Raw genomic sequence first — 19,460 nt, forward strand, 5'->3', positions numbered from 1 at the left:
GAACCCATGAACACTACCTCACTTTAAAAAAAATATTTTTTCTGTTCTGCACTATTTTGAATCTTAACTATTTAATATACATATATACTTCTTTATTTCCTTTCTGTATTATCATGTGTTGCATTGTACTGCTGCTGCTAAGTTAACAGATTTCACAACACATGCTGGTGTCAATAAACTTGATGGTGATAGATTGTTGCTCAAGGTCTTGGATTATACATGTTTTCTTTTGAGTAAATATGCTTCTTTGCTCACTAATTTGATTATGTTACTCGCTTTTTTTAAATGTTTGCTTGCTATTTTGAATGATTTGCACCGTGAGCCCAGAGGAACACTGTCTCGTTCAGCTGTACCTACGTATGGTTTCAATGATAAGTAAACTTGATTTGATTTCACTATGTTGTATATGTGACACACAAAGCTCATCTTTATCTTTCCCTGCAGAAACAAGTTCCACGTTTTAATGACTCCTGGACTTTAAAAATCCCTATGCATTTATTACAGGATTATGCATGAACGATGTTTTTGACTTGCAGCAGTTACACTTGCTGAAAACCTGAGCATTACTTCATAGTTGGCTGAGTGTTAAAACAAAAGCCAGCTCACAGTGGAGCAGACTTGGGTTTCATCGTTTTGCAGATTGGAAAATGAGTTCGCAAAAATTCTAAACCACCACTTAATCTGAAGTATAGGCTTGCTTTTATCTGGTTGGAAGCAGCCTGGTGGGAAGAGGCTGTAATGGTTAGATTACACAGGCTAGTGTCATCTTCTGCTCTCTGTACCCTTGCACTTCCCCTCCCCCACTGTGATTAGTTCTCTTAGAGCTGTCAGCTACAAGCAGAGCCACTGGAGCTCCATGCTGAGTGTGGCTTACTCTGGCTGTGCTTGCAGGGAGAGATGGGGGATTGACACCCAAAAACAGTCAATGATTCAATCTGAAACTCTTGTTCCTTTTGTTGTTTTGGCCATTCGCGCGTGATAACAAGATTAGAATCTGCTCATCCCCACTGTCTCTTATGACACAGCAGTTTTGTGTAGTGGGCCGATGCCCCTTGTTTTCCCGTACAAACCTAGCCGCCTTTTGATTGCCACATTTACAAAGACTCAGTTAAGAGTTATTTTAAAACCCAACATGTTTGTTAATTAAACTTGATCCTTTGTCAAACTTTACTCTTGTATAACTTTTAAAAATTGACCATTTATTTACAATACACGCCCGAGCAATTAATTCTGAGAAAGAACTGACACTGGTGTCTATAAAGTTCAGCCTGTTACTTTTATCAGTCAATGATTTGGTCAGTAATGCAGACCATTGTAATGTTAGCTGATGCTTCAGAGTCATTCATTCACCAATGTGGAATTTTCCAGACTCCAGATGTAGGCAAATGCGTTCATTAATAAATATTTAATTGACCAGTAATTTGTTGGCTGTTTGGGAGATTAAGCTCCATGGCTGATGCCATAGAAAGGAAAGCATTTATTGTATATTTAACCCCTGTTGTCATGGCAATGAAGTTCTGCTGGTATTGGAAACTGGCCTCTGTCTGAAATCTACTTAACTGGCACGCGTCGGCCAGTTGGATAACAAGTGGATATTTGTGCTTTGTATCTGTCTAGAAATGAATGCATTGCTTTGATTTATTGGACGGCATAAGTGTGTGAATTTTAATTGCAAGCCAGTTGATCTGAAATGTCACTTTAAGATTTCTCATTCTTCTTTCTTAATTTAAATGTAATGTATGTCTGACTTGTTAAATCTTTTGTCTGTTCCACCCAGGCTGTTGGCTCACTAATGTTTTCAAAGACATTCTCAGTGACTTGCAAGCAAACTCCATTTTCTACTAAGGAGAGGAAGGAGGTGAGTGGAAGAATTGGCTTGATCTATACTTCCCGCAGGTATTCAGATTCTGACCTTGCACATCACTGACAACATAGTTAATGTTTTCCTACCTTGGCTCTCCTGTGTGACCAGTGCAAGGTAAGGCTCCAGTGGGGGAGTGCCATCAATAAGTTTATTTGACTGTTGCTTCAGTACTTAAGAGTCCAATTGAGTGGGGCAATTAAAAGTTGGAATCACATCTCATTGTTTATATCCCCTCCTCTCATTGTTTTGTAGAGGCTGGGACAATGTTTAGTGTGTGCACTATACCTTATCTGTAGGTCAATATAAAACTTCTACCTAGCCACCTATCAGCTTATCTCCCCTTCTACCCTTGCTGATGTGGTGGAGAGGAGAGTGAAGCCAGCTGATCCCCTTGCAGGTGTCTGCTGTTTGGGAGGGACACAGTTTATTGTTGGCTGGATACATCAATAAACTGTCTTCGTGTTGATGGAGGACAGGCTAACCATTATTTATTGAGGGTGAGAACTTTCTCAGTTTGAATGTTTAATCATCTCCTGGAATAAACTCTTTAAAATTAATAAAGAAATTTTACTGGGTAGGTGTAACAAAAAAGTGATTAAGTCATAAGGGAGCAACCATGAATTGGTATACAACTCTAACTGGATTTTAATCAGTTTGAAATTAAATTCTCCTCAGTGCCTTCTGTAAGTTTTTAAAAAATCTTGGTGCCTTTTTACCTTTTGGTTTCCCATGTGATTATTAGATCTTTGTCCTTGGAATGACCGACTTTTATTCAAATTCTCCAATCAGTCGCTAATTTTTTTTTTGGTGGTAATTATTAGAAGAGCTGGATCTTATGTCCATGCATCTCAATAAGTTTACTTCTGGAAGAGTTAGACTTGGTACTTAATGTAAAAAGTGAATATTGGAATCAGAAGTTTAATTGGCAGAGATCTCTTAGTAACAAACCAGCTGAGGAATATGAAAGAAACTTTCACTCAGTGATTGGAGTGTGGAGCTTACACCTAGAGGGATTAACCGTAGTGAACAGAGTTGATGTATTTGTGGGAGGAACAATCAATATTCTGCCATGTCTGAGTTAAAATGGGGGAAGATTCATCTGGAAGGTAAGTGCCATCATACAGTTATTGTGGTGATTGTTGTGCTGTATCTGCATATCATTCCATCCAGCTCGATGTCCTTTCACAGATCTGTGGGCCCAGCTACATGACTGTGAGTAAGTCACCACTGTTTCTTCCCATTGCTCTCTGATCTGGCAGGAGCCATTAACCTACTAGGGTTGCATCATGAACAAAGCACCATCAGTTGAACCCAACACTTGGTGTTCTCTCAGGACAAAAATACTTCATTAAATGAAATGTATATGGAGCATAATGAACGAAACTCCGAGCTCAGCCTTTTGCACTTGATAAAATGTAATTCTTTTAAAAAGTTTAGAATAGTGGCAGCAGATATTTAGTGGTCATTTAGTGGGATAGATCAATGGAAAGATAAATGATGGGCTTTACTTATCACATACACATCAAGACATTCAGTAAAATGCATTCTTTGTATCAAATCAGCAAGTCTTATCATGCCACATTGCCCGAAGTGTTGTTGGGACTAGAGGCGTAAGTTATAAGGAGAGGGCTGGTTAGGCAGGGACTGCTTTCCCTAGAATGAGGAAGGCCGAGTTGTTGCCCAGTAGGGGTTTACAAAATAAGGGGGGCTATGCATGCACTGCACTCTTGAGGACTAACCAGACTGTGTAGAGGGAGAGAGAGTTTAGAAGAAATGAGTGGGCACGGTCAGCACTTTTTGCGCACCATAGTTCCCAAGGAGACATAGAATTGCGCACGATTTGGCAACTGGCAAGGACAAGCAGAGGTTAGGTTTAAGCAGAGCAGCGGTTGGAGTGGGGAGTTGATGCTTTGGCTCAAGGCTCTGACAAGGACAGGTGGAGGCTGTTTTCCCCTTAATTTTCTTTCCTTCAATTAATTTTTCTTTCTTTCCTATTGCACATTTTGAGCAGTGGGGATGCCAGGCAGGATAGTGAAATGCTCCTCTTGCAGGATGTGAGAAGGCAGGGAGACCTCCAGTGTCTTTGACAACTACACCTGCGAGGTGCATCCCGCTGATCTTCCAACAGACCGTGTTAAGACTGTAACACCATCATTGCTGATCCATTTTCACTCTCAACCTCATTCTTCTGCCTTCTCCCCGTAACATTTCACGCCCTGACTAATCAAGAACCTATCAACTCTGCCTTAATTACACACAATGACCTGGCCTCCACAGCTGCCTGTGCCAGCAAATTCCACAGATTCACCTCCCTCTAGCTAAATAAATTCTTCCTCATCTTCATTCTAAATGGACATCTTTCTATTCTGAGCCTGTGCCCTCTAGTCCTAGACTCAGCCATTCTCTCCATATCCACTCTATCTAGGCCTTTTAATATTTGGTGGGTTTCAATGAGATCTCCCCCTCCCTGTTCTTCTAAATTGCAGCGAATACAGGCCCAGAGCCTTCAAATGTTCCTAGTACAATAACCTTTTCATTCCCAGAATCATTCTCGTGAATCTCGTCTGAACCGTCTCCGACGTCAGCACATCCTTTCTTAAATAAGGTGCCTGAAACTGCTCACATACTCCAAGTGAAGCCTCACCAGTGCTTTATAAAGCTTCAACATTACATCCTTGTTTTTATATTCTAGTCCTCCTGAAATGAATGTTAACAATGCATTGAACTTCCTTAGCCTGCAAGTCCCTTTGCACCTCAGAGTTTTGAATTTTCTGCCTGCTTAGAACCTAGTCTACACTTTAGTTCCTTCTACCAGTCCCTCTAGGTAGTCTTCAGAGTAGGTTACATAGTTGGCACAACATTGTGGACCGAAGGGCCTGTAATGTGCTGTAGATTTCTATGTTCTGTGTACCAAAGTGCATGACCATACACTTCGACACTGTATTCCATCTGCTACTTCTTTGCCCATTCTCCTAATCCGTCCAAGTCCTTCTGCAGCCTCTCTGCTTCCTCAACACCACCTGCCCCTTCACTTATCTTTATATCATCCACAAAACCATTAATTATGTAATCCAAATCATTGACATACAATGGAAAAAGAATAGCTCCCAACACAGATCCCTTTGAAACACCACGTGCCACCGGCAGCCAAGCAGAAAAGGCTCCCTTTTATTCCCACTCTATGCCTCCTGCCAATTAGCCAATGCTAGAACCTTTCCTGTAGTACCATAGGCTCTTGTTAAGCAGCCTTGTGCGCAGCAACTTGCCAAAGGCCTTCTGAAAATCCAAATGCACAACATCCATCAATTCTCCTTTATCTGACAGGCTTGTTATTTCCTCATAGAATTCTAATATCTTTGTCAGACATCTTAATGAAACAATGCTGACTTTGGCCTATTTTATCATGTGTCCCCATGCACTCTGAAACCTCATACTTAATAATAGACCCTAACATCTTCCCAACCACTGAGGTCAGGCTAACAGGCCTATAATTTCCCTGCTTCTGTGCCTCTTCTTTCTTGAAAAGCAGAGTGACATTTGCAAATTTCAGACCTCTGGAACCTTGCCAGAATATAGTGGGTTTTTTTCCGTAATCTTGGGGTATAATCCATCTGGTCCAGGTGACTTTTTTACCTTCAGACCTTTTAACTTCCCAAGCACCATCCTAGTAATAGCAATTGTGCTTAATTCTGCCCCCTGACACTCTTTAAACTTCTGGCAAACTGCTAGTGTCTTCCACGGTGAAAATGGATGAAATATCTCTGTAGTTCATCCGCAACTTCCTTGCCCCAATTGCTACCTCTCCAGCGTCGTTCTCCAGCAATTTGATAACTACTTTGGCCCCTCTTTTCCTCTTTATATATCTGAGAAAAATGTTTGGTATCGGTGATATTATTGGCTATTTTACCTTTAGGAGTTGGAGCTGGAGCTGGAGCTGGAAAAGGATGAACTCCAGATTATTTGGGAGGCTGAGTGGTTGATAGACTGGACATACAGTGAGGTAATTACATCCTAGGCGCAGGACACAGGAAACTGGGTGACCACCAGGAAGGGGAAAGGGGATAGGCAGCCAGTGCAGAGTACCCCAGGGGCCATTCCCTTCAACTACAGGTATACTGCTTTTAGATATTTTTTTTGGGGGGGGGGGGTTGATCTAACAGAGAAAAGGCACTGAGTCTGGCTCTGTTCCTCAGAAAGGAAAGGTGGGGGGAGAAGAGGTGAGCTGTAGTGATAGGGGATTTGTTAGCCGGTGGAACAGAAAGTCGGTTCTGTTGATGAGAACGAGATTCCTGGATGACCTTGGGTGCCAGGGTCAGGAACATCTCGGATCGCGTCAACAGTATTCTTTAGTTGGAGGTTCAGCAGCTAGAGGTCGTTGTCCATGTTGGTAGCAGTGACATGAGTAGGATGGGTGAGAGGTCCTGCAAAGAGAATTCAGGAAGAGAGGTGTGAAGTTAATGGACAGGACCTCCAGAGTTGTGATCTCAGGATTGCTACCCATGTTTCATACTAGTGAAGCCAGAAATGGGAAGATCATACAGCTTAACACATGGCTAAGGAGTTGGTGCAGGAGGCAGGGCTTCAGATTTTTGGAACATTGGGTTCTCTACAAGGGGAGGTGGGACTTGTATAGAAAGGACAGTTTGCTCCTGAACTGGAGGGCTGGAGGGGGACTAATATCCTAGCAGGAAGGCTTGCTAGTGCTGCACAGGGGTGGGGGAAATTAAAGTTGAAGGGGGAGGGGAACCAGAGCAGATAATGGAGGAAGATGTTGTTAAGCCTACATACAAATTCAGGAATTGAAAAGTTGAGCATCGTGGGACTAATGTTTTGAGCTGTGCATATTTCAGTATTGTTACGTACCCCGTAACTGGGTCACTTACCAGCAAAGATAGAGAGGTCCGTTGAAGTCTGATGGTACTATTTTTAACAGTATTTATTGATACAAATACACAAAAATAATATCAATGCAAACATACAGATAATATACGTCGTCAATACTAAATCTAAAAGTACGGGTATAATAATAATCAATAAGAAATAGCTCTATCGTTGTCTAGAGGATAATGTATTGTCCGATGGAAATATAAAAGTCACTCAAGTTCATTCAGGCTGCAGCTTTTGGTCGGAGAGAGAGACGGATTGTTAGAACTTGCCAGTTTTTCCTTTTTATGATGTCGATCCTTTGAAATGTCGTTGGGGGTGGTCTCTTCTTTAGCTAAGCCGTCTTCCGCGGTAAGGCCCCAATCCCGGCAACGGGAAAGGACACACGTGGGCCCTCCACCGGCTGTCACTATTACGCTGTCACGGGATTTCTAGCGTTTCTCCTGGTGCGTCTGAAGGGGTTGTTCCCCAGACCCTCTTTTATCCTTACTCACGGGGTCTCAGATGTCAATCAGGTTGGGATGAGGCCATCCCTCAACCAGCCCCCTCAGAGTTGTTCCCTGAGGGCTTCCATGAATAGTACAGTACTCAATACACAAGTCCGTCTCCAAGAGACAATGGCCGTTATCCGTGGCTTTGTCTCGCTGAGGGCAGGACACACATTCCAAGCCCATGAGGATTCTCTCTCATTTCCTGGGTCCCCAGACCTGAATTAATAGCGATCTGGCGATTCTCAAAAAGGAGGGGGCTACTTTGTACCCTTCGGCCCCTCAGAGTTGTGGCACGGTCGTAACAGTATAAGGTGTATTTTAGGAAAGACGTATGAGCTTAAGGCATGGATCAGCACATAGAATTATGACGTTGTAGCCATTAGTGAGACTTGGATGCAGGAGAAGGACTGCCAGTGGTTTACAGTTCCATTGTTTTAGATGTGATAGAGAGAGAGGGAACACAGGGGGGAGGTGAAGTTACTAGTCAGGGCAAATGTCACGGCAGTGCTCAGTCAGGAGGTATTATGAGTAGATCTGAGGAATAAGGAGGATATGACCATACTAGATCTCATTTTAGGGAATGAGATAGCACAGGTGACAGAACACTTTGTATCTAGTGATCATAATGCCACTAGTTTCAATGTAATTATGGAAAAGGGTTGAGATTCTAAATTGGAGAAAAGCCAATTTTGTTGGTATCAGAAATGATCTGGCAAGTGTGGATTGAGACAGTTTGTTTTCTGGCAAAGGTGTAGTTGGTGAGCAGGAGGTACTGAAAAGTGAAATGTTGACAGTACAAGGTAAAATGTTCCTGTCAGAATAAAAGCCTAAGATAGCAGGTATAGGGAACTTTGGTTTTCAAGAGATGATTTCCCGGTTAAGAAAAAACATGTGGCAGGTTTAGGCAGACAGGAAAAAATGAAGTACTTGAGTATAAGAAATGCAAGGGACAGTTAAGAAGGAAGTTAGAAGGGCTAAAAGAAGGCATAAGATTGCTTTGGTAGACAAGGTGAAGGAAAATCCTAAGGACTTCTACAGATATGTTAACAGCAAAACACTTGCAAGGGACAAAATTGGTCCTCTGGAAGATCTGAATTGTAATCCATGTGTGAAGCCAAAAGAGATGGGGGAAGATCTTATAGATTTTTTTTTGCGTCTGTATTTACTCGGGAGATGGACACAGAATCCATAGATGTGAAGCAGTGAGGTCGTGGACCCTATAGAGATTACAGAGGAGGAGGTGTTTAAGAAAGGCTCTAAGAATAAACTGAGAAATTATAGGCTGGTGAGCCTGACATCACTAGGGTGAAAGTTATTGGAAGATATTCTAAGGCAGCAGCTATACTTTATTAGGAGTTTGAACGGATTTGGCGTGTCAACAAATACACTCAAAAACTTCTATAGTTGAACCGTGGAGAGCATTTTGACAGGCTGGTATGGAGGGGCTACTGCACAGGACTGAATGAAGCTGCAGAAGGTTGTAAATCTAGTCAGTTCTATCTTGGGTACTAGCATACAAGGTACCCAAGACATCTTTAAGGAGCGGTGTCTCAGAAAGTTAGCATACATTATTAAGCACCTCTAGCACCCAGAGCATGCCCTTTTCTCACTGTTACCATCAGGTAGGAGGTACAGAAGCCTGAAGGCACACACTCAGTGATTCAGGAACAGCTTCTTCCCTTCTGCCATCTGATTCCTAAATGGATATTGAACCCTTGGACACTACCTCACTTTTTTTAAAAAAATGCAGTATTTCTGTTTTTTAATCTATTCAAAATACACAGTTGATTTACTTGTTATTATTTTTTATCTTTTTTTTCTCTGCTAGATTATCTATTGTATTGAACTGCTGCTGCTAAGCTAACAAATTTCACGTCACATGCCAATGATAATAAATCTGATTCTGATAAGGTACCAGGTATAAGTATTTGGATAGACATGGATTAATTAGACATAGTCAGCATGGCTTTGTGCATAGCATGTTGCATCTAACCAATCTTGTGGAGTTTTTTTGAGGAAGTTACCAGGAAAGTTGAAGGCAAGGCAGTAGATGTTGTCTTCAGGAACTTTAGCAAGACCTTTGATAAAGTCCCGCATGGGAGGTTGGTCAAGAAGATTCTGTTATTTGGCATTCAAGATGAGGTAGTAAATTGGATTAAGCATAGAGTTTGCATGAAGAAGCCAGGGAGTGGTTGCCTCTCTGACTGGAGGCCTGTGATTAGTGTGTGCAATAGTATTGGTGCTGGGTCTGTTGTTCTGTCATCTGTATCAACAGTCTGGATGACGTGGCGAACTGGATTAGTAGATCTGTAGATTACACCAAAATTGGGTGTGTAGTGGACAGCAAGGAAGTCAATCAAAGTTTGCAGTATGATCTGGGAAAATCGGCTTTAAAATGGGAGATGGAATTGAATGCCGAGAAGTGTGAGATGTTGCATTTTGGGAGGATCAACTAGGGTAGGTCTTGCACGGTTGAGCAGTAGGACACTGAGGAGTGTGGTAGAACAGAGGAATCCGGGAGTACAGATCCATAATTCGTTGAAAGTGGCATCACAGGTAGATAAGGTCTTAAAGAAAGCTTTTGGCACATTGGCCTTCATAAATCAATGCATTGAGCACAGGAGTTGGGATCTTGTGTTGAAATTGTGCAAGATATTTGAGGCCTAATTTGGAGTATTGTGTGTAGTTTTGGTCACCCTCCTGAAGGAAAGATGTAAATAAGATTGAAAGAGCACAATGAAAATTTACAAGGATGTTGCTGGGACTTTGAGGAACTGGGTTACAAGAAAATGTTGAATAGGTTAGGAACTTTTTTCCCTGGAGTTCCAGATGACTGATCGAGGTATACAAAATTATGAGAGATACAGGGTCAATGAAAGTAGGCTTTTTCCACTGAAGTCAGATGAGACAACAACTAGAGGTCATGGGTTAAGGGTGAAAGGTGAAGTATTTAAGGGGAGCATGAGGGAGAACAATTTCGCTCAGGGCGTGGAACAGGCTTGCCAGTGCAATTGTGGATTGGGGTTTGATTTCAACACGTAAGAGTAACTTGGAAAGGTATTTGCATGGGGTGGCTATGGAGGGCTATGGTATGAGTTCAGGTCAATGCGGCCAGGCAGATTAATGGTTCCGCATAGACTAGATGGGCCAAGGGCCCTTTTTCTGAGCTGTAGTGTTCTATGACTCTATACTGATCACCTAATATCACTTTATGTGCAGTGCATGTAATCAGTCTATGGAAATAAATTATCTGTACATTTTTGTTTACTATGTTCACTTCAGGGCAGGGGAGTCTAAAACTAGAGGGCAGAGGTTTTAGGTGAGAGAAGAAAGATTTAAAGGGGATCTGAGTGGTGTTTTTTTTCCATGTAGAGAGTGTTGAGGTAAATATAATGAGCTGCAGAGGAAGTGGCGCAAATACAGCATTTGAACAGGCTCGTGGCTAAGAAAGGTTTGAGGGATGAGCCAATTTTGATCTAATTGGACTAACTTGGGAAGCTCGTCGGTCAGCAAGGACATGATTCTGTGCTGCATAACTCTTACTCCTTATGCACAATAAGGTCTACAGAGGCATGAAGAGAATAGAATCCTGCAGCAAGTAACTTGCCTCCTAACTCACTAAAGCCTGATCACTATCCACAAGGCTCAAGTGAGGAATGTGATGGGCTACTCTCTGCTTGTCTGAATGAGTGTTCAACAACATTCAGGAAGCTCATCACTATTTGGGACATTCACACCCAGATTGATAGGCTCTCCGTCCACAACCATTCACGGTCCAACACCAGTGCACAGTGGCAGCAGTCCGTGGCTACGTCCACACTACGCTGGATAAATCCGTAACCAAAGCTTTTTCTCTTTGTTTTTACCCTCCATCCACACTAAAACGGCATTTTCGTCCCCCGAAACCGGAGCTTTTCAGAAACGCTCTCCAAAGTGTGTAATTTTGAAAATGCCGCTGGGGCAGATCAGTGTGGATGGGGTAACCGGAGACGTTTGAATATGCTGTCAGACGGCAGCGCGCCATTTCATTGTTTTCTTGAATGCAACCTAACAATTTCAGAACAGACAGCAACGAGACTGAAGCCAGAAGAGTTAGAAATGTACTCACCAAATACTTTGACCCATAACTTATTGAATAAATAAGTATACTCACTTTGCCCTGTTTTCTGTCCTTACTTGTATGAAGGTGGTTTCCCTATTTATGCAAGTACTTCTCTGACAACAGATGTGTAACAGCCTAGTGTAACATTGTATGGGAATACAATATAATGCTGTTGCAGACATGTTTTATACATTTAACAAGGTGCTTTATTAATGCAACAGAATTAATCAGTTTTTCAATGTTCGTCATCAGCCGGATCATGCTGCCTATGTCTCCCTGTCGGTTGCCTCTGTACACTCCAGTATTTGTTTTTTTTACTTTTAAGTTCTCCTGCACGAGACCCAACAGCTGTCCATCATTTAAGTTTTTCTAGTCTGTAACTACACAAACACGCACCATCTTTCATAGCGTGATTGGACACCAAACATGTTGCTTGTTTTCGGGAGATGTGTCCTGCGCATGCGCAGTAGGAGGAGATTCGCCGAAATATCCGTTTTAATGTAGACAGAAATATTTTTAAAAATGCATAGTGTGGACACCTATCGTTTTTACGCAAAACCGACGTTTTCAAAATTATCCGGTCCAGTGTGGAGGTAGCCTGTGCAACTTCTCGATGCACTGTAGCATCTCCCTGAGACTGGGTTTAACAGCATGGCCTCTACCGGCTAGAAGGACAAGGGCAGCAAGCACATGGAAACATTGCCGGTGATGGGTGTTCAATTTCTTGTTTCTCCTTGTGACTGCTTTGGTTTCCTCCATGGGCTTGTGTTTCCACCCTCTTTCCAAAGATGTCCGTGTAAAGGTCAGTAAGGATGGGCATGCTGTGTTGGCATCGGAAGCGTGGTCACACTTGCAGGCTGCACCCAGCACATCCTCAGACTATGTGGTAGTTGATGTAAACAATGCATTTCACTGTATAATTCTATGTACATGAGACAAAAAGCTAATCTTATAATCTTCCAAAAAGCCACACACCATCCTGGCGGGGAAATATTCCAGTTCCTTGAGTATTGCTGGGTCGAAATCCTGAGGCTCCCACTCTAACAGCATTGTGTGTATACCCATATGTCATGGACAGCAGTGGTTCTAGAAGGCAGCTAGCTTACTGCCGCCTTTCAAGGGCAATTAGGAATGGGAAAAGAATGCTTGCTCAGCTTGTGAAGTCCATGTCCTTTGAAAGAGTAAAATAATTCTCAAATTGCATTCACTTTTAAAATAGGAAATGGTATGCTTATAATCCTGATACTTGAAGTGATTTTATTATTTGTTCATGGGTTATTGTTGGCAATGCTGTCACTTTTTTGCCCATCTTATGCCAGACTGAGAAGGAAGTTGAGAATCAGCCTCATTGTTGTGTCTGGAGTCACATGGGGGCCAGAATGGGCAAGGACATCTTTTCCTAAAGGATATTAGTGACTCAAATAGTTGTGAGCAGTGTAATTCCAGTTTCAATTTTATGAACTGAAAGTTTGGAAATATTCCCTATTAAGTCAATCTGAGGCAGAAGTTCACATTAGACTTGTTAGATTTTAATTATAGTGTGGAATTAAATTCTCCTTTGTCCTTTGAAAGTAGATGTTGAGGTATTGGTATCTCTGCATTTGGATGCCCTTTAGTTAGTTAGTTTTTTATGCTTGGAATGTTTTGCTTTTTACATATTGTCTAATCGGCTACTAATTTTTTTGACAGTGACTACTAAGAACAGGACTTTATGTCCGTGCAGCTCAGTATATTTAAGGTGTGTGTGTGTGTGTGTGTGTGCGTGCGTGCGTGCGTGCGTGCGTGTGTGTGTGTGTGTGTGTTCATTGAATGCAGTTTGTCTTTGGAGCTTCTCTAGAAGCTAGGAAGAGAGAAGTTGATGTTCTGATGTGTGGGAGGAAAACCTTGCGCTTTCTTTAAGATGACTGCAGCTTCCAACCTGTGCTGAAAGTCATTCTACGTGGCATAACATCTAACAATAGTTCAGAAAGGGCAACAACATGCAGTTCCACTGGAGTTTATCTCCATACTGGTTGTGGCAGGAAAGTGCTACTATTACTCCCTACAACAGCAGCCAATGGCTTTCAGATAATGTTATAATTAGTGTGCTAACAACTTTGTTATTAACAAAGACTGATCAAGGCCTAGGATGTTTTCAGTTATCTGCCAGCAGAACTTCCCACTGATACATGTAAAACAATAGTGAATATTTTTACAAGAAAAGTACAAAAGCTTGTTTGTCACGGTAAACATTTTGGTATTGTTTCTGGCTTTCACATTCACAGATTAACACAATACATTATTTGTGAAAGCAGAGTATTGTTATATCTAAGCTCTCCTTTTCCCTTTCCTGGATGCACTTTATAACCCCCAGCATAACTTGTCACAGGCATGACAATTTAGTTCACGGGCAACCCTTTGAACGCCTTAGTAAACAATCTGTCAGACACTGATGTCTTGTGCGGTCAAGTCCCCTGGTAGTTTAAAAATTTGAGTTAACCTTAATATTTTTAGTGATATGTTAATGGGTAATAAGACTTTTTGCTATCAGTGGTTAGAACTTTGAAATGTATATGGTAATTTCAGTAATTATCAGTACTATCAAACAGTACAAAATATAAATTCCGGAGATAATCTGGTCAAGAGTTTTTTTTTGCGGGAGAAAAATAAGAATATTTCAGGTCAGTGACCTTACATCATAGTCATCAACTTGAAATGTTTGTTTGGTTTCTCTTCTGTTGGCTCCTGTCAGATTTGCTGAGCATCAGCAGCATTATCTGTTCTCATTTCAGGTTTCCGTCATTTGTAGAGTTTCATTTATCAAAATGTTGAATACGATTTGTTTTGGTTTTATTTATGTGTCCGTGCACTTCAAATTATTCCAATGGAGTGATTGAGGCTCTGAGACTCCCGGAAAGGATCAAGCCTGAATTTAAAATGCTATAATGATTTAAAACTCAAATTGAACTGTATTTTAATTCTGGCAAAACCATAGTGCAAATTCAAAACTTGGAGCAAATCATTGTGGGTAGGATTTCTGATTTCTTACTACTACAAAAGATTGCCTCCAATATTATGTACACGTAAATTTGCCATGTGTATTTGACATTTGATACCAACAATTCTCTAATTGCAAACTGTTTTTTGGTTCCTTGCTGCCATGATCTGCTTTTCTTTGGAGGAGCCACAAAACATAAATATTTAGAAAGACTTTGTGTTTAAGGTATCAAATGTAGATTGGGACATGTCCACATTGCAGATTTTTCTCCAAGATTGTAAGTGCTGTCCATTTACATTCCATCGTTGAAGATGTGTCTCTTAGGCTGGATTGAGCCTTTTGACAAAAGTTTAACAAAATTACTTGAGTGCTATGTGAAATCACACTCGGACTGACTGTTTATTTGAAATTGGTATTGTACTGAAGAGTAGGTTGCAAGCTGGGTCTATTCAGGGGAAACACACACACAATGCTGGAGGAACTCAGCAGGCCAGCAGGATATATGGACCGTGCTGAAGGGTCTTGGCCCAAAATGTTGACTGTACTCTTTTCCATAGATGCTGCCTGGCCTGTTGAGTTCCTCCAGCATTCTGTGTGTGTGTTGCTTGGATTTCCAGCATCTGCAGATTTTCTCCTGTTTCTATTCAGGGGGTGATGTTGAGAACTACTCAATCACACAAAGGGAATGGGATTCCGGAATTCTTGCCTCTGAAACTTCTGAGGCTTCGTTAGCTGAAACTATCAGATTCAAAGAGATACATGGGTTTTCATTGGGCAACGACAGTCTGGCTTATGAAAGCAAAGCTGGATGGGTGGGATTGATATAAAGTTCGACCACAATCTGACTACTGTCATACTTGTTTTTAGGACTAAGTGGCCTGCTGCAGTTCCTACATACCTATAAAAAGGTAGCAAGGAAACTAATCTCCCTTCTGGCACTTACCCTTGCGAGCAGTCAAAGTGCTGCCCCTGCCCATTCACCTCCTCCCTCACTACCATTCAGGGCCCCAAACAGTCCTTCCGAGTGAGGCAACACTTCACCTGCAAATCTGCTAGGGTTGTCTGTTGTATCTGATGCTTCTGAGGCAGCCTCCTGTATTGGTGAGATCTGTTGTAAGTTGGGGGACCACTTTGTTGAACACCTCTGCTTCATCCACCGAAAGCAGAACTTCTGGTGGCCAAACGTTTTAATTGATTCCTATTCCGAAGTTTTGGACCATGACTTCCTCTTGTGCTGTGATGAGAGAACCCTCAGGGGCAGAGGAGAAACATCTTGTATTTCAGTCTGGGTAGCCTCCAAGCTGATGGCATGAATATAGATTTCTCCTTCTGGTTTAAAAAAAAATCCTTTCCCCTCCCCTCTTCTCTTCCCACTCTGAATTCTTGCCTCTTCTCACCTGCCTACCACCCCCCCCCCTCCGTGTCCTCTTCTTTCCCTTTCTCCTATGGTCAACTCTCCTATCAGATTCCTTCCTCTCCAGCCCTTTACCTTTCCCACCTGCCTGGCTTCATCTATCACCATCTAGCTATCCTCCTTCCCTTTCCCCCCACCCTCCCTGCCTTTTCATTCTGGCGTCTTCCCCCTGTCTAGTACTGAAGAAGGATCTCAGCCTGAAGAGTTTGTTCAATTCTATAGATGCTGCCTGATCTGCTGAGTTCCTCCAGCAATGTGTGTGTGTGTGTGTGTTGCTTTGCTTTGGATTTCCAGCATCTGCAGGTTTTCTTCTGTTTACAGGGAAAATTAAATCACCTGCCATACTGGGAGACCAGTAAAAGAAAGAAAAGGTAAGAGCCATTGCCGGCTGTTCTGTTATAGGCTGGCTATCTCTGTAGCTTCCAGTGGCAATGGGAGGTGCAAAGTTTAGAATCTGGTGCCTTTTCTACGACTTTATTGAGCTGGTGGGAAATTGTACTTATAGTTATCATTTTTTTAGGCATTTTTTTGAACTGCCTTGAGAGTTTGCAGAGCCAGGTTGTTGTGACAAATTGCATTCTTTCTTTAAGCAGCTGGCATGTTATCTTTAGCCTGATGGCTTCCAGCCGTGCCCTTTGCCGATAGCTTCCAGGCATCCCATGAGCTATCTTGTATCTGTGTCAGAAACTTAATCTCATCTCCGGAGGTGTTTGATGGGGATCTTTTGTATCCGGTAGGCTGCATAATCTCAAATCATAAAGGTTTAATTGAAGCATTTCTGGTGTGTAATTAATAAATAATTTAGTCCATAATCATGGTGTGAATTTCTGCTGTGATAATGGCAGACTTCATGTGCGACAACTAACTTCTCAAAGTTCACCGGAAGTTTCAGTGAGTAAGTGACTTCTCCCAAACACTAAGACTGTAGTTACACTCGGATGACTCAATTGAGAGGCCATGCCCAAAACTAGTCTCCTGATACGGGCACTCTATTTGGGGTTCTCACTGTATAAAAGATTTGGTATTAGTTTATACTTGTAATATGTACCAAGATTACGGTGAAAAGGCTGTCTTGCTTGCTGTTTATACAGATCATGTCAACAGTGCATTGAGGTAAAACAAAAACAATGCAGATTTAAAGTGTAAAGGCTGCCACAAAAGCGCATTGCAGGTATACTATGAAGTACGAGATAACAAGGTGGATTGAGAGGCCAGGAGTCCTTTTTACCAGAGGTCCATTCAAGAGTCTGATAACAGTGGGATGGAAGCTGTCCTTGAGCCTGGTGGTACGTGCTTTCAGGCTTGTGTATCTTCTACCTGATGGGAGAGGGGCAAACAGAACGGTGCATGGTCACTCGGTGGCACTCAGGATGACACTGAGAACACACCAAGGTCTTACGTAAGTGGTTGAAGGTGTGAACCAGCTTACAAACTATTGACTCGCCTTCTCTGTCAGCCATCACTGCCCTGTTGGTGAAAGTCTACAATTACCACAGTGGCCTTGTGAGTCACCTCAGAAGCCAAAAAGCAGAGCGGAAGTGAGTGACTGGACATGAAATTGTGAGCGAGGAATGAATTAAATGTTGAAGTAAAAACGCATCTTTGGGGAAGGGGAGATGTGCAGTCACCCCATCGAAAGGCCAGGGAAGGCAGATCTACTGAAATTGTTTGAGAGCTGAGATTGTCAGACGAGGCACTTGCTATGCGAATGAGGGAGAATGGACTTGAGGTATTGACCATTTGGCCTGGATTTCGTTGGTGAGTTCTGTTGACCCCAGTAGGTTTGAATTCCAAAGGCTGAGCTCATTCTTGAGATTCTCCAGTCACTCGGCAATCTGACCACAAGAGCAGCAAATTCAGTGGCTTAGCAGCTAAGTGTTTTCACAACGATTGAACAGTTAAAAGGGGGGTAAGGTTCAATGCAGTTTTATATTCTTAAGCAAGTACAGTTCCATTTTATCTGTAGCAAGGTTTGAAATGTTTTGATTTCAACAGCAATGCAAATTAAAGACATCTGCTCTGATTTGTTCTATTATTTTGCTTTGCTCATTTCAGTTACTTGTATCTTAAGTAAACTTTGATTTGGTTTTCAGACACAAATCAATTGGCTTTTCTTCTCCGTAGTCAAGGGCTCGTAAGTTATTTAAAGAAAAAGTCCAAAAATGGGGAACTAATTTTCAGGAGCTTACAAAATGCAAAGAAGTGTGGCCATGATTACTAAAGTAGCTTGTATATTTCTGTGCGAGGGTGTTATGGATCAAAACAAATCTAGAACTTTTAGCAGCATCTTTCGCTGACAGGTCAAAAGTACAAACAAAAATTATGTATTAAGTTAAGTATTTATATTAATTTTTCAGAATTTAGGCATTGTTGGCAAGTTTTACATTTATTGCCGTACCTAAATGATGGTGATGAGGCTCCGTCTTGAAATGCTTTTTTTCTTTTGGTGGGGCTCCTCCTTTGGTGGGATGCATGACGACTTGGACTCTGTGACACTGAAGGACTGAGCTGGTGTTGATCTGGGAGGGAACCTGCCAATGACACTGTTCCAATGTGCCTGTTGCTGTTATGCTCCTCGATGGTAGAGGTTGACGATTTAGGAAGGGGTGGTGCTCTTTGTATTGGAGCAAGGAACTGCATTCCTGTTTTATGGCAATTTCGTTGTGTAGCAACTAGAACACCAATCTTATATCTTTTCATTACTACCTTGAAACTTGCAGAATTATGGTCACTATTCGCAAAATGTTCCCCATCGTATTTGCCCAGTTTCAATTCCTAAGAGAATGACATATAGTACATTGTCTCTAGTACTACATATTGCCTTAAAAAAAAACTTTGTTGGATACACTTACCAAGTTCTATTTTAAAAATGTGTTCAGTGTCCTGTGGTTTATTATCAAGTTAATGGTTAGCTGTAGGTTGCTTCAGTACCAAACAAACTATTTTCAATACTCCCAGGATTAATATGCTGTGCTAATGCAATTACAATTGGAAAAACAGTCCTGATAATGCATTTAAATGAAAAGCAGATTGAAAGCTCCAGATTTCACTGATCATCTGTACTTTGTGTAATGTTGAGCTGCAGTGGAAATTATTCATCAGTGAAATGGATTTCACCCAAAGTGTAAGGATCAGTTGGCTAGAAGTTGTATAAATGTGTAAGATTCTGGGGAATATATGACCTGGCAAATTAGAGTGCTAAAAAAGGGCATGATTTCAGACTAGAAATGGATAATAAAGTCATGAGTTCATTGAGATTTCCACTCTGGCCACCTTATTAGGTATACCTGAACACCTGGTGGTTAATACAAATATCTAACCAGCCAATCACATGGCAGCAACTCAATGCATAATCGCATGTAGACATAGCCAAGAGGTTCAGTTGTTCAGACTAAACATCAGAATGGGGCAGAAATGTGATCCAAGTGACTTTGATTGTTGGTGTCAAGGCGGGGTGGTTTTAGTATCTCAAGAACTGCTGATCTCTTGGCATTTTCAAGCCCAAGTCTCTCATTAATTATGTTTCCAAATTCGTAACATATAACATTCCACCATCTATTCAGTCAAAACATTCCTGATCATGACAACTGTGTTTTGGGAGGGAGAAATTCTCACCTCTCACCTAGCATTATGGTCAACACACACAAAATGCTGGAGGAACTCTGCAGACCAGGCAGCATCTACGATAAAGAGTAGAGTCAACATTTCGGGCTGAGACCCTTCATCAG

General features: G+C 41.8%; 1 protein-coding gene across 8 annotated transcripts in view; it reads left to right on the top strand.

The window, feature by feature from the left end:
* Positions 1-19,460, top strand: part of lhfpl2b (LHFPL tetraspan subfamily member 2b) — a 208,734-nt gene that overhangs the window by 32,654 nt on the left and 156,620 nt on the right. For 5 of the 8 annotated variants that reach the window (XR_012099232.1, XM_073048222.1, XM_073048224.1 and 2 more), the window contains one exon: positions 1,778-1,858. The exons of 2 other annotated variants lie outside the window; for them this stretch is intronic. The gene's annotated coding sequence lies outside the window, so the exon portion shown is untranslated. Of the gene's footprint in view, positions 1-1,635; positions 1,655-1,777; positions 1,859-19,460 lie in introns of those variants that run through there. One more of the 8 variants, XM_073048227.1, reaches the window with a different exon arrangement.

This window comes from Hemitrygon akajei, chromosome 6 (genome assembly GCF_048418815.1).
Source record: "Hemitrygon akajei chromosome 6, sHemAka1.3, whole genome shotgun sequence".
In the NCBI taxonomy this organism is placed as follows: Eukaryota; Metazoa; Chordata; class Chondrichthyes; order Myliobatiformes; family Dasyatidae; genus Hemitrygon; species Hemitrygon akajei.